This window comes from Carettochelys insculpta, chromosome 27, assembly GCF_033958435.1.
Source record: "Carettochelys insculpta isolate YL-2023 chromosome 27, ASM3395843v1, whole genome shotgun sequence".
In the NCBI taxonomy this organism is placed as follows: domain Eukaryota; kingdom Metazoa; phylum Chordata; order Testudines; family Carettochelyidae; genus Carettochelys; species Carettochelys insculpta.
The window spans coordinates 2,942,172-2,957,605 of NC_134163.1; the positions used below are offsets into that span (position 1 = coordinate 2,942,172).

The 15,434-nt window shown below is 55.0% G+C and overlaps 1 pseudogene; it reads right to left on the reverse strand.

The window, feature by feature from the left end:
- Nucleotides 1–10,617: 10,617 nt before the first annotated feature.
- LOC142002505 (U2 spliceosomal RNA) lies at nt 10,618–10,793 on the reverse strand (annotated as a pseudogene).
- Nucleotides 10,794–15,434: the final 4,641 nt, after the last annotated feature.

Sequence of the window (15,434 nt, forward strand, 5' to 3'; positions counted from 1 at the left end):
GTCATTCCCCCCACCTGAAGAAAACGTCGGCCTTTGCTTCCAGCTCTCAGCCTCTGCCAATTTATGTGGGGGACTCGGTGCAGCCGCTGTAAAAAGCAGCCAGCAAACGCCCATGTGGAGCTGGCTGCCTTCTGCCAATGAGAGTGTGTGGGTTGGGGGGAGGAGGAGGATGGGGTTAGATGGGAGGCTGGGGGTGCCTGGCTTTGTGGGAGGGCAGGGGAGGGGTTTAGGTGGGCAGCTTGCAGGGCTTGGGCAAGTGGCCAACTTGTGGGGCTCAGGCAGCTGGTCCCAGCAAAACAGGGTGTGGGCAGCTGGCCAGTTTATGGGACTCATGGGGGCTCAGGTGGCTGGTCCCGGCAAATCAGGGTGTGGGCGGCTGGCCCCAACAGCATGAGGCTGGGGTGGGCGGCTCGGGTGGCTGGACTGTTGCTGGCGTGGGCGGCTGGGCCTGGCAGCATGGGGCTCAGGCAGCCGGCAGGCAGGTGGAGAGCTGACCCTAGCGGCTGGCAGGCGAGTGGGTTGCTGTCCCTGGCAGCACAGGGCTCGGGCAGGTAGCTCTGGTAGTGCAGTTTCAGGAGGGCAGGCAGGTGGCTGGCTTGGGGCTCAGGCAGCTGGTTAGCTGGGGCTGCACCAGGCAACCACAAGGGGCCAAGGACAATTATTTGTGCTTATTTTTAATTTTAAATAACATTTTATCTCAACCTTTTGTGTTTGTTTCAGACGGCGAATTGAATGTTCTGTTCCAAGGGGCTGGGATGATGGGAGAGGGTGGGGGGGGGGCCCGAGGGTGTCTCAGAAATCAAAAGGGGGGTGTGATGCCGAAAAGTTTGGGAGCCGTTGGGTTAAACCCAGAGACAGTGACCCTGACCGGACTGACCCCCTCCCAACTGCCACTTCCAGTTCCAGCAGCCAGGCCCCTCCTCCCGCCCTCGTCCTGTTCCCCGGGAAGGAAGACAGGGCTGACCTGATGGCCCAGGTTACGGAGAGCAGGAAAGAGAAGTTACTCACCGTAGTAACGATGGTTCTTCGAGATGTGTCCCCGTGGGTGCTCCACAATAGTTCCACAATGGGTGTCAGGCTCGCCCAGCGCTGCAGATCGGAAACTTTCCAGCAGTTTCTCCTGGATTGCGTATGCGCCGGCGCGCGCCGCTCCCTTGCATGTCCCCGGCCACGTGCGCGATCCAGTCCCCGCCAGTTCCTTGACCAACCCCCTCGGATGCTCCTGAAAAACACTAAACAGCGATCCGAAGCAGGGAGGATGGGCGGGTGGTGGAGCACCCACGGGGACACATCTCGAAGAGCCATCGTTACTATGGTGAGTAACTTCTCTTTCTTCTACGAGTGTCCCCATGGGTGCTCCACAATAGGTGACTACCCAGCAGTAACCCAAGTAAGGAGGTGGGTAATCAGTTTATGTGCAGCTTGCCCCCGAAAGGACTGCTGTCGACAGACGGGTGTCCTCTTGGTATACCCGATGTAGTGCATAATGTTTGGCGAAGGTGTCATAGGATGACCAGGTCGCCGCTCTACAGATGTCTTTTAACGCGATGCCCTTGAAAAAGGCTGTTGACGCCGCCACCACCCTGGTGGAGTGAGCCCTAGACTGGGCCAGCAAAGGAGTCTTTCGAAGTTCGTAGCACATTTTGATACAGGACACAATGTGCTTCGAGATTCTCTGTGAGGAGAGACCCTCTCCTTTTGACCTGGGAGCGAGAGAGACTAGAAGTCTGTCTGTTTTCCGGAAGGACTTAGTTCTGTCTATGTAGAAGGCCAACGCTCTCCTCACGTCCAGGAGATGTAGGCGCGCCTCCTTGCTGGAGCTGTGAGGCTTCGGGTAAAATGAGGGTAAAACTATGGGTTTGTTAAGGTGGAACTCTGAAGAAACCTTCAGAACAAAGGCTGGGTGCAGCCGTAAAGTTACCACCTCCTTTGTGAATACTGTGCAGGGCAGCGTTGCCATAACTGCTGCAAGCTCACTCGCACTGCGAGCTGACGTAATTGCAAGGAGGAAGGTTGTTTTTATCGTAAGGAGATGTAGGGGAACTGTGGCTAATGGTTCAAAAGGTGGACCCGCTAGCGTGCTGAGCACCAAGTCCAAGCTCCACGATGGTGGAAGCGGTTTCCGAGGGGGGTACAGGTTTACCAGCCCCTCCAGGAACCTGGTAACAATAGGATGGGCAAATACCGCGGGCCCTTCCTCTGCATGCTGAAAAGCAGATATAGTGGCGAGGTGGACTTTTAGCGAGGATAGGGAAAGCCCACCCCTCTTGAGGTCCAATAAGTATTCTAGTATTACAGGTATAGGAACGTCAAGGAGAGCTAACTGCTTGGCGGAACACCATGCAGTGAATCGAGTCCATTTCTGCTTGTAAGTCTTCCTGGTGGAGGTCCTTCGGCTACTTTCCAGGACTTGTTGTACTCCCTCCGTACATGTGTTTTCTAGGGAGCTGAGCCATGGATTAGCCATGCTTGTAAGTGCAGACCTTGGGGGTGTGGGTACACTATGGACCCCTGGGCCTGTGTGAGTAGGTCCGGCGCCACCAGAAAGGGGAGCGGTGGGCAGTCCGACGTGCAGAAGCAAGGGGAACCATTGCTGTCGATCCCACGTTGGGACCACTGGAATCATGCAGGCTCTCTCCCTTCTGGCTTTCTGCAAGACCTTGTGGATGAGCACTGGGGTGAAACGCATAAAGTAGGGGGCCCTGCCATGAAATCGCGAATGCGTCCCCTAGGGTCCCCCGCCCCAAGCCTGCCCTGGAGCAGTACTGGGGGCACGTCTTGTTGTGCTGAGTGGCAAACAGGTCGATCTGGGGAAACCCCCATGTGTGAAAGATCAGTCGTAGCAGATCGGAGCGGATCTGCCATTTGTGCGTGAGTGCGAAGCGCCTGCTCAGCTGGTCTGCTTTCACGTTGTGAGCGCCCGGCAAACACGAGGCTTTCAACATTATATTGTTGGCGATGCACCAGTTCCACAGTCAGACTGCTTCCGCACATAGGGCATGGGATTGGGCTCCTCCTTGTCGATTTATATAAAACATGGTGGAGGTATTGTCTGTATTGATCCCAACTACTTTGCCCTGTATGTGGTCTCGAAAGTGTTTGCAGGCGTTGAACACTGCTCTGAGCTCCAGTATATTTATGTGCAGTGACTGTTCTGCAGGGGACCATAGTCCTTGCATCACCTTGTTGCCGATGTGTGCTCCCCATCCTATGTGGGAAGCGTCGGTAGAAAGAAAAATAGAGATTTGTGGTTGGTGAAAGGGTACCCCTGTTAGCAGGTTCTTGGGGTTTACCCACCACTGCAGGGATCTGCGCACCTCTGTCGTGGGCGACACCACCCTGTGGACAGTGTGGGATGCCGGCTTGTAGACGCTCGCCAGCCAATGTTGTAGGCTGCGCATATGCAATCTGGCATTCTGCACCACAAACGTCGCTGCCGCCATGTGGCCTAGCAGCTGCAAGCACGTTAAGACCGGCACCGTGGGGCTGTATGTAATGACTTGCACCAGCGAACTGATGGTGCGGAAGCGGGCGTCGGGTAGGTACACCCTTGCTGTGATAGAGTTTATGCGTGCCCCTATGAACTCTATGTCTTGTGTGGGGTCGGTCTTTGACTTCGCGAGGTTGATGACTAGGCCCAGTGAAGAAAACGTGTCTGCTGTTACGCGTATCATGCGTAGGACCTCTGCCTTCGAGGCCCCTTTCAATAGGCAGTCGTCCAGGTATGGGAATATAAATACCCCCTGTCTGTGCAGGTAGGCTGACACCACTGCCAGGGTTTTGGTAAAGACTCTGGGGGCCGAGGAGAGGCCAAACGGAAGAACCTTGTACTGGAAATGCTCCTTGCCGACCATAAAACATAAGAACATAAGAATGGCCATACTGGGTCAGACCAAAGGTCCATCAAGCCCAGCATCCCATCTGCCGACGGTGGCCAATGCCAGGTGCCCCAGAGAAGGAGAACAGAAGACAATGATCAAGTGATTTATCTCCTGCCATCCATCTCCTGCCCTTGTTATGAAGGCTAGGGCACCATACTTTATCCCTGGCTAATAGCCATTTATGGACCTAACCTGCAAAAATTTATCAAGCTCTTTTTTAAACCCTAATAGAGTCCTGGCCTTCACAGCCTCCTCGGGCAAGGAGTTCCACAGGTTGACTGTGCGCTGTGTGAAGAAAAATTTCCTTTTATTAGTTTTGAACCTACTACCCATCAATTTCATTTGGTGTCCCCTAGTTCTTGTATTGTGGGAAAAGGTAAATAATTTTTCTATATTCACTTTCTCCACACCATTCATGATTTTATATACCTCTATCATATCGCCCCTCAATTGCCTCTTTTCCAAACTGAAAAGTCCCAGTCTCTCTAGCCTCTCCCCATATGGGACCCTTTCCAAGCCCCTAATCATCTTAGTCGCCCTTTTCTGAACCTTTTCTAATGCCCATAAGAAGAAGTGGCCAGGGGAGGCTGGGAGTGCCCATGCAATGGACTCCTGCCAGGCTGGCACTGGCGCTCCCCACCCCTGTGGGGGGATAAGGGGCTGCTGTGGCCGGGGCGAGGAGGGACCGAGAAGGCCCGTCAGTGAGGGGCTGCCCTGACCCAGCCTCACCCCTGCTCCCTGCCAGATTCCAGGCTGGCCAGGCTCCTGCGGGTGCTCAGGAGGAAGGCTCTGAAGGTGGCTCCAGAGCCAGAGCCTGTGGGAACCAGCCGCCGCCTTCCCCAGGAGCAGAGCAGCTCCTCCGTCCCCGCGGGCGGGGAGGCAGCTCCCAGGCAGGCCAGGAGCTGCAATTGCCTGAGCTCCTGGCAGAGGCAACCTGCTGCCGGTGCAGGCGCCAAGGCGGGAGAGGCTGCGGTGAGGGCCGGGTGGAGCTGGCCCATCTTGCACCTCTGCAGGCGGGACCCAGCCCAGGAGGGGAGCCGGGCAGGGTGGCTCAGGGGCCCCCTGTGCGGAGAGAGCTGCCTGACCCAGGAGCCCAGCCCCCACCCCGAGCAGGACCTTCTGGTCGCCTCCGACCAGGAGCTGGAGGGTTCCACACCCAGCACCAGCCACTCCTCCATCCTGCCCTGGGAGAGCGGCCTCTCCTGGGTCTCGTGGAGCAGCGAGGACGCCCGCGGCAACTGCTCTGCTCCAGGTGAGGAGCCGGCTGGGCTGAGGGAGAGCTGGGTGCGGATGGGGGCTGGGAATGCCCTGGGCCCAGGGGCTCTCCCAGTGATCTGGGGGTGGGTCCCCAGCTGCGGTGTCTGGCCTGAGCCCCCAAACCCACCGTCACCAGCAGCGATCACACAGCTGCCCTGCAGCCGGGAAATGGGGGGGTGGGGACAGCGGGTGCAGCTGCTACTTGGTTCCCTGCTGCTCCGGGGGAGCCGGCACCTCCCAAGGAGTCTGGGAAACACACGCCAGCACCCAGCAGTCACCCAGAGAAAAGGCTGGTTCTCCACGGAGCTCCAAGGCCTTGGGGCCCAGCGCGGCGGCTTTACACCCATAAGTGCGGGGGGATCGCCGGGCTCAGAGCTCGTAGAACTCAGCTCTGCGTGTCTGACAGCGAGGACGATGCTTCACCCCCAGCATCACTCTAGACGTTACCGGTGTGGAGATAGCGCCGGCCGGGTACCCTGGGAGAGCGGCTTCCCCTCGGCTTCCCCGGGAGCGAAGCCCATCACTGGCCATTGCAGAGCCGGGATGCTTTAGCTCTGGCCTCTGCGGGCGCAGAGTGGCCGGGGTGAGAGCGATGGCCCATTCCCAAGGCAGGCGGGACAGTCTGTGGACAGTGCCGGGAGCTGCACACAAAAGGGGGTTCAGATTCTAGCTGCACGTTCTGTTTTGCTCCCCCAAGTGAGCGTGAGGGCCACGGCCTGACCCAGGGGTGGGGGCTGAGGCGCACAGACATGGGCTGCGGCTCCACCGCTCAGCAAGGGCTCGAGCAGAAACCGGAAAAGGCTGCGGTGATGCTCCCGGGGACGCCTGTGCCTCCAGCTGAGCCATAGGGCGGAGAATGTGCAGGAGCAGGACCAGCTGCTGAGCCGGGGAGGAGGGACTGGACTGAGCGCTGGGCAGGCCCTGTGGGGTGGAGCTGCCTTGTGCTCACAGCTTCACTTTCCCCTGTGCTTGTGCTGTGACACTCTGCAAAGCCCTGGGGATTGTTTTAAACGCGCAGATTGTGCAAAGGCCCCGACTGCTCCTTCGGAACGGACTTTTCAGTGTTGTTTAATAGTAACAACAATCCATAGGTAGGGAGCGCGGCGGCAGGAACGCAACGCTGCTGCAGGCTGGGAGGGGTGTGTCTGCCAGAGCTCATCTGCACGGGAATGCAAAGGGCGCGTGTGTGACACCTGCCAGGCAAAGCCTCGTGGGGAGCGAGTCAGCCCCGAGATCTGGTCCCCTGTAAACACGTTGTTGTAAAATCACAATTTATGCTGACACTCAGTGTGGGAGTTGTGAGACCTCACCAGGGCTCTGGGTTGCTGTGGATGACGGGGCAGTCGCTATCGCTGATCAGACATTGATTACACAGGGCTCCCTGCTTTAAAACACGGTAAAGCAGAAAAGCGGTGAGTAGCAGTTGATGTAGTTTGTTTGTGTAAGAACTATGTGCTTGTTTAGATTGTCCCACCTGTTGTGAAATAGAGCTCGGTGCTCGAGTGTCTGTGAACCTTTCTGGGGCTCTTTAGAGCTGAAATCACAGAGCAGCAGCTGGAGCCCTGCAGAGCTGAACTCAGAGGGTTTACTAATGAAGTGCTGAATTACGTTTTCAGCATCTCATTAGCAGGCAGGCAGCTGCCACACTTCAGGATTGACGCAGCTCGTTCAGCCGGGGCTCCTTTTCGCAAGGATCCTGCCCAGTTGGAAGCCCCCTTACTCCTATGAGCAGATGGGAATAACAACTCCCGTACGCCCTGGGGGAGCGGGATGCGAAGGGGACGTGCCCCGCCTCGCCCCCGCCCGGCTGCTGCTCCGGGAGTAACGGGGCTCCCCGGCCAGCGCCTCCCGGGGCGCTGAGCTCATGGGGCGTTGGCCGCGGTGCGGGGAGCTCGGCGCTGGGCTGTGCCGGGGCCGGGCCTCCTGGCGGGGGCGAGGAGCTGGGGCTGCTCCCGGGGGTGGGGGACACGTGGCGCCGCTTAGCCCCGCTGGGGGTGAACGCTGCTCTCGGAGATCACCTGGGGCGACGTTCCCTGCAAGCAGGGCGCTGCGGGACCCAACTGGCCCGAGCCTGCCGCGGCCGGGGGAAAGGCGCCCCAGCCTGGCAGGGACCTGCTGCAGCTGGGGAACCCCCCGGCCCAGGGGAGCCCCCGCCAGCCCCAGTCCTACTGAGGGCAGGGGAGGCATGTCGATCTCCCAGCCCAGCCCCACGTGGCGCCTCCCCCTGCCTCAGCCTGGGGGCTGTGTTGGGGGGAGAGCTGGGGGGCGTCCTCTCTGCTGTAGCCCGGGGCCAGCCAGCACCCCAAGCCCTTCAGACCTGGCTCCACCCCAGAGCCCGCACGCCCAGGCAGCACCCTCACCCCCAACCCTCTGCACCAGCCCTGAGCCCCCTCCTACACGCCGAACCCCTTGGCCTCACCCCCCCCCCCGCTTTGTCAGACTACTAATATGGAGGGGACGTGTCACATTTCACATGAGGGGTGCACGGAACAAATTCATTGCACAGGTGCCTGGGAAAAGCTAGCGGGAATGCTGAGTCTGAGCCCGGGTTTTACAGAGGAAGCACCAACTCAGCTGGGCCAACATCCCAGCCTTGTTTCCAAGGGGTGACCAACAGCTGGGGGGAGTGGGGGTGGGGAGGGGGGGAACCGGGAGCAGAGCGCATGAGAGAGGGGACTTGCATTTTGCTCAGGGTTAATGCCCCCTTGGGACTGCCCTGCAGTGCACTGTAACAACAACAAGTCCTGGGGCACCTCAGAGACTAACATTTTGGAGCATCAGCTCTCGTGGGCAAATACCTGCTTCATCCCAGAGTGCGCTCGCCTTTCTAGGTGGCAATGCGCCCACTGCTCACCTTTTCCCTCTCACTCTACAGGCTCTTCTTCTATTGGCCCAGCCTGCTACTGCTGACTGAGGACACGGTCCCACACCAAAGGCTTTTATGTAAATTAGGTGGTCATGGGATAGGAGGAAAGATCCTCTCATGGATCGGGAATTGGTTAAAAGACAGAAAACAAAGGGTGGGAATAAATGGTAAATTTTCACAATGGAGGAGGGTAACTAGTGGTGTTCCCCAGGGGTCAGTCCTGGGACCGATCCTGTTCAACTTGTTCATCAACGATCTAGAAAATGAGGTAAGCAGTGAGGTGGCAAAGTTTGCAGATGACACCAAGTTGATCAGGACAGTCAAAACCAAAACAGATTGTGAAGAACTACAAAAAGATCTCAGCAAACTGAGTGATTGGGCAGCAAAATGGCAAATGAAATTTAATGTGGGTAAGTGTAAGGTAATGCATGTTGGAAAAAATAACCCAAATTACACATACTACATGATGGGGTCAAATTTAGCTACGACAGATCAGGAAAGGGATCTTGGAGTTATAGTGGATAATTCTCTGAAGACATCCACGCAGTGTGCAGCGGCAGTTAGTAAAGCAAATAGGATGTTAGGAATTATTAAAAAAGGGATCGATAATAAGACAAAAGATATCATACTTCCCCTATATAAAACTATGGTACGCCCACATCTCGAGTACTGCGTGCAGATGTGGTCTCCTCACCTCAAAAAAGATATATTGGCATTAGAAAAGGTTCAGAAAAGGGCGACTAAGATGATTAGGGGCTTGGAACGGGTCCCATATGGGGAGAGGCTAGAGAGACTGGGACTTTTCAGTTTGGAAAAGAGGCGATTGAGGGGCGATATGATAGAGGTATATAAAATCATGAATGGTGTGGAGAAAGTGAATATAGAAAAATTATTTACCTTTTCCCACAATACAAGAACTAGGGGACACCAAATGAAATTGATGGGTAGTAGGTTCAAAACTAATAAAAGGAAATTTTTCTTCACACAGCGCACAGTCAACCTGTGGAACTCCTTGCCCGAGGAGGCTGTGAAGGCCAGGACTCTGTTAGGGTTTAAAAAAGAGCTTGATAAATTTTTGCAGGTTAGGTCCATAAATGGCTATTAGCCAGGGATAAAGTATGGTGCCCTAGCCTTCAGTACAAGGGCAGGAGATGGATGGCAGGAGATAAATCACTTGATCATTGTCTTCTGTTCTCCTTCTCTGGGGCACCTGGCATTGGCCACTGTCGGCAGATGGGATGCTGGGCTGGATGGACCTTTGGTCTGACCCAGTATGGCCATTCTTATGTTCTTATGACTGTTTCTCACTGCCTCTCTCCTTCTTTAGAGTTGCCCACGGCTCACCTTGTAATGATCTGCAGCACTAAGGGTCTATCCTGATCGCTTCCTGGAACATCTGGTGACAGTCTCGCATACATACAGCATCCATTCTCACTCACACAACAAGGAGCTTTCATTAGCACAGCTACAGTCAGTACTGATGCTGAACAGCAAGTTAATTTCAAAGCCATCACACTGAATTCAATGTCAGATACAGGTGACCATTACATAGAACTGAAAGAGTTTTATACTTCAGCGGTGCAGCTTGCTTGCTTTTAGGCCCTTAATAACGGCCCATGGAAAAACTGCCAACTGTCTTCAGTTGCTTTTCCTCTTAGTCTTAAACCTGCACAATCAAAAAGTTTCAATCTGTTCTTATTGCTTAACCAAACCAGGTCTGACCAGGGGGGGCTGGAACAATTTTTCTCATGGGAGTGCTGATGAAGGGGAGTTGCAGCCCTCTGCTTTCAGCAGCCCTGGAGGCCTGCTGACCTAGAGCAGACCTGCCTCTTACAAACACTTGGATTCTTTTCTCTGCAAAAAAAGAGCAGTCGCTTAGCATTTTAAAGGCTAACAAAATAATTTATTGAGTGGTGAGCTTTTCTGGAATAGACCTACATCTTCAGACGATAAGATTCAATATTTAAGGCACAGACAACCCAAACTAGTCATTAAGTTTGACAAATCAGAAAAATTGGAATCAAAGTGGGCACATCAGAATAGCGGTAGGAAGGGGAGAAATCAAGAGTCACATAAAACAAAGTGGCTATGTCTACACTAGCCCAAAACTTCGAAATGGCCATGCAAATAGCCATTTTGAAGATTATGAATGAGTCTCTCTTTCGAATGCAGGGGCGATGGGGGGCAGCACTTGGAAATTGCAGCGGCTCGTGCTGTGCAGCAAGTCCAGATGTGGAAATCCCCTTATTCTCATTTGCTGATAGGAATAAGGGGATTTTGAAGTTGCCGGGGTTCTTTTGAAAAGGACCCCCATCTAGATCAGCGCTGTAATTCCAAAGTGCCCCAGCCACGCTCTTGCTAATGAGGTGCTAAATATGCATTTGACTGCTTTTAGAGATGCTAAATATGTATTTCAGTGCTCCCATAGTAGTTTTTAAAATAGTCATTTATATGGTAATTTCAAAGTTTTGGGCTAGTAGAAACACAACCCATATGCAAAACCATAAACAATTGTAGGAATGAACTTATGTACAAAGAACTCTATTTTTGGTGCAAAAAAACAAGACGTCTGGAGTTAAACTCTATTTTTTTAACAAGAATATTCCCCCCAAACCGAGGTGCACCGTTCCTGGAAGTACTGCAATACCAGGTCAATGCGTGGAATGGATGGAGCAAGCTCCTATTCCATCTCCCTGTTTCAAAAATCCATTTAATATATAGTCCTCAGATAGAGAACATATCAGATATTAAACTGATAAGAACAGATTAAATGAGTTTTATTGAGGGAATGTTTCAAATACAGCAAGGAGCATCACAAATTAACTTACACAAGAATATCTCATCTGAGAAACCAGAACAGGTTATGGAGCGTAATATACAGTAAACAGTATCTTAGTACTTACACAAGAAACCCATCTAGTCTCAGATAGACAAAAAAAAACAACCCAGTTACAAATAACAGATAATATAAAATATCGGCCTTTTAACCAATCCCTACCCTGAGAAGAAAAAGGGAAAATACTTTACAAGTAACAGACAATATAAGATATTGGCCTTTGGATCAATCCCAATCCCTAGGGGAAAATCAAAAAAGGGAGTATTTTACAGATAATAGACAATAAACAATATCGGCTTATTGGCCAGTCCCTGAGAAAAAAGGAGAGAAGAAAGAAGAAGTCTTTAAACATAAAACTCCCCGACCCATTAAGTGCCAGGGAGAATAAAATAAAATAAAATAAATTAAATAATAATTAAATAATAAAAAATTACAATAAGAAAAAAAATAAAAATAATAGATAAAATAAGGGAAAAAAAACCCCACAAAGGAGCTTGGTAATCACCTGTCAGAATATTGGCGATGGCCCGTGATATGCTCTGTGTAAATGTCCCTGGACCACCTAATGGCATCAGACACCATCAGCCTGCGCATCATTCGAGCATAATAGCGACTGACCTCGCAGGCTTCCAGTACCTCATCATTCAGGGGGTCCCAGGCACCCAATGCCCCCACGAGCAATGCATGGACCTCCACCGAGTAGCCCTGGGACGGCAGGGTGTCCGCCAACAGGGCATACTTTTGTAGTTTCTTGGCCTGGGCGTCACGGAACGCCGCCATGCGGTTCTCAAAGGGCACCGTAATGTCCACGATGAGGACCTTCTTAGACCGCTAGTCCGTCACAATGATGTCCGGCCGCAGAAGGCTGTCAGTGCCAGGGATGGAAGAGTCTACGGTAACGGATCCGAGGGTCGGAGGCAGCGCTTTCACCAGACGGTCCTGGATGGTGTTATGGCGGCGCTGCCAAGCCGCCGAATGCACCATGCAGCCACAGAGGACGTGGGGAAGAGTCTCCAGTGGATATCCGCAACGCCTGCACCTTTTATCGCGGGTCCCGTGGCAGACAGCACCGTTGAGCGGGACGCAATTAAGGCACGCTCGGTGGATGAAGCGCCAGTCCGCAAAACGGGTAAAGTTGCCAGCCCGGAGGAAGTGGTTACTGGCTTCCCAGCGGCTGGTTACGTCGAACACCTTCCTCTGATCAGGTTTCTTCCGCAAAGCCTCAGCATATTGGTGGAGAATGGTGCTCTTTAGCAGGCGCTCCAGCAGGGTCCGGGTGGACGGGGTGATGATGGTATGACCCTCAGTGGCAATGCGGGGGATCAGGATGCCCAGTTCCCGTCGTTCCTCACTCCACACCCCACGGCAGCTGAGCCGCTTGCCCAGGCGACGGGAGGCGTTACGGGCACGTGACCAGAGAGATGACAGGTCGCCTCCATCCCTCTCGAACTCGCCTTCGAGGGAGCCGCTCAGGTAGGTGACCAGGTCTTGAGCAGTGGGAGCTCTGCCGATCCTTCTCCGTGTCGTGCCCCTCAGGGCATTCTCCGCAACGGTCCACACTCTCGGGTCCGGACAGGTCAGGAGACGAAAGGCATGGGTAATAGACGCCACATCGCACAGGTCCCCCATACGTGGGACGTTAGCGCCTCCTTGCCGGTTGGAGATGTAAATTATGTCCGTGGCAGCCCTCGGGGGGAGATACATCAACTTCCGGACCAGGTGACGGATGGTCTTGTCTGCTTTATTCAAGGGGACCTTGGCGACCGCAGAGCCACGGAGGGTAAAGGAGATGCGTGGGATGAGGAATATATTGAGTGCGTCAATCTTCTGCCATGGTGCGAGGAGGGAATCATCGAGGCGTTCGGCGTCCTTCAAAATCCCGAAGATGGTGTCCTCAGGCGTGCCCTGGATCCGGACCCCCGTCGGGGTGCCCGGGTGTTGGTAAAACTGGCCCTACTCCAGGGGGATCATGGGCTGGCCCTGGACGGAGAACACGGTGGGCCTAGCAAGTGTCTTCAGGCTGCCGTCGACATGCAGGGAGGCGCGTTTTTTTGCATTGAAGCGCAAACCCATCCATTTGGCAGCCAGACCGGTGATGTGGAGCATTCGCTGGAGAGCCTCATCGCTGTCAGCAATCAGGACCAGGTCGTCCGCGTATGCCAGCACATCAACCCTGACGCCGAAGAGGTCCAGCCCGTCCCCACTGCTGGAGATGGTCCACAAAAGTGTCTCCATGGCCAAGTTAAAAATAATCTGGCTGAGAGGACAACCCTGCTTGACGCCACGATAGATGTGGATGGGGGCAGTCTCTCCAGTAGCAGCGCGGATGGTCATAACACAGTCCTTAAAAAGATCACGGAGGATGATCAGGAAGCTGTCTGGGATCCCAAACTCTGTGAGAACATCGAAAATGTGCTGATGAGGAACGGAGCCAAAGGCATTAGCCAAGTCCAGCCAGGCCACAGCACACTGGCCCCGGGATCTCCTCGTCTCCGCAATGGCCGCCTGTAGCAAAGTTATGCTCGTAACAGCCCTCACAGGAAAGGAAGCCCTTCTGCACGGAGCTGAGAGCACCGCCAGTAACTGCCCAATCCGTAACCCTGGCGGCTAAGCAGCTGGCATATAGTTTGTAAAGGGTGCTGCTTAGCGTGATGGGCCTCCAATTGCCAGGGTCATTGCGGTCGCCCCTCTTGTAAAGGAGGACGGTCATTGACCGCTTCCAGGCCTCCGGGATACGCCGCAACTTCTTGCAGGTGGTAAAAAGGGCAGCAAGGACCAGGCATCCGGGATCACGTTGTTTAAGGCGGGAATACCGGATGCCATCCTTTCCTGGGGCCGTATTTGCAGTCCATTGCAGTCTAACCAGCACCTCATGGGGCATGAAATCCACATCCAGGGCGTTATCAGCGTGGATCCTCGGCAGCTGGGGGAGGCAGACTGGCCTTGGCTGGTCATGGGGAGGCCCCCCTTCGAAGACGGCCGAGAAGTAGGAGTGGAGCTCCTCTGCAGGGACGGAGCAGTGCATCAGGGCTCCCTCCAGGATCTCCCTCATAGCCCTCCGACGGTCAGAGCGATAGAGGCCTTGGAGGCGAGTGGCGGTGACTGGGTCGTCCTGGCGGCCGGTGTCCCCTCGTCTGCCAGCCCTGCTGCCAGGGGCCAGTCTAGGGGTCATGGGCTGGTGTGGATGATGGGCAACCTCCTGGTGGCGCTTACGGCCGTCAGCTATGCCTGCGGAGAGGTCTTGTGTCAGGCGCTCAGTGATAATTACTAGGTCCTCATAGGTACCGACAGCCGCCAACTCCTGTAACCAAAGAAGTTGCCACGCCGTGGCAGACCGCTTGCGGGTGCGCCTACCCTCTGGATGAGATGTGGGCTCAGATTCAGGCATGGCAGGCGGTGGACTCGCGGAGGTGCAGGCAGCTTGGCTAGGCGCTGCAGCGGGGGACTCCGGTGGTGAAGCTGCAGCATCAGGGGATCTAAGGCCAGAACTAAGACCCTCAGATACGCCAAGAGTGCTGGGGTGGTTATTGGACTTCCTCTGGGAGGGATCCGGCCGGTAAAGGACCCGAGAGGAGCAGTTCTTAGCACCGTTACAAGATCTGGCGGATATCCCAGTGAAGGCTGAGGAGGGGCACAGGGAAGAGTCGTGCAGGGCAGCCAATAACCTCTGACCAGCAGTCTGCGGAGAGAGGCTGGGTCTGCCAGTACACGGTCGAGGCTCGGTCACCCGCGAAGAAGCACTGATCCTGCATGAACCAGTTGTCTTCCGGACACGGGAAAGGAGCTGGTCCAAGCGGTCGGAGAGGTTCTGGACAATCAGCGATGGAGGTGCACGCTGGCCAGCGGAGGCGAGGATGGGAATCCCCGAGGGCGGGCTGGTCCCCAGTGTAGCAGCAGGGAGCGAGGAACTAGATCTCACAGCCTGGCTGGAGCACACAGGGGCAGCCCGTACCTCTGGGACGTTGGTGGAGGAACCGGATAGCGGGATGGAAGCGACGGATCGCACAGCAGGGGAGCTCAGGTCTGACTGGAGGATGACTCCAGCTTGCAGCAGGTGCTCCTTTGGAAGAGGTGCTGTCGGCACCAGACGAATCGGAACCGTGGGGGGCACACGAGCACTATGGCCTCGGCAGGTGGTGAGCAGGTGCCGCCTACACTGCTTCTGTGTATCAAAAAGCTCGTGGCAGGACCCGCAACGGAAGGCGATTCTCTTCTTGTGCGCCGCTCGCACGTGCTTGCTAAGGGCCCCCAGTGTCCGCACTCCACGGAAGCGGAAGCAGTCCGGGCAGAGGAGGGTGTGATCCGGAATAGGGAAGTCTAGATACAGAGGCTCCGGACCAGTGACCTACTCTGCTACTGGGGCGGCACTGCAAGGGCCAGTGGGCGCTGGAGCCAGGTCTGGCAATGAAGATTGCGAAGCAATTGCTCCTCCCAGGTTAGCAGGGCACAGAGCAGCTCCCGGGTCCAGGGTTGTTGTTGTTGGAGTGGTGACAGGGCAACAGGCAGGAGGTAGGTCCAGTGGGAGGGGTCCCTTTACAACTGATTCTCCTGAGGTATCAGGGCGCAGAACAGCCTCCGGATCCAGAAGTGCAGC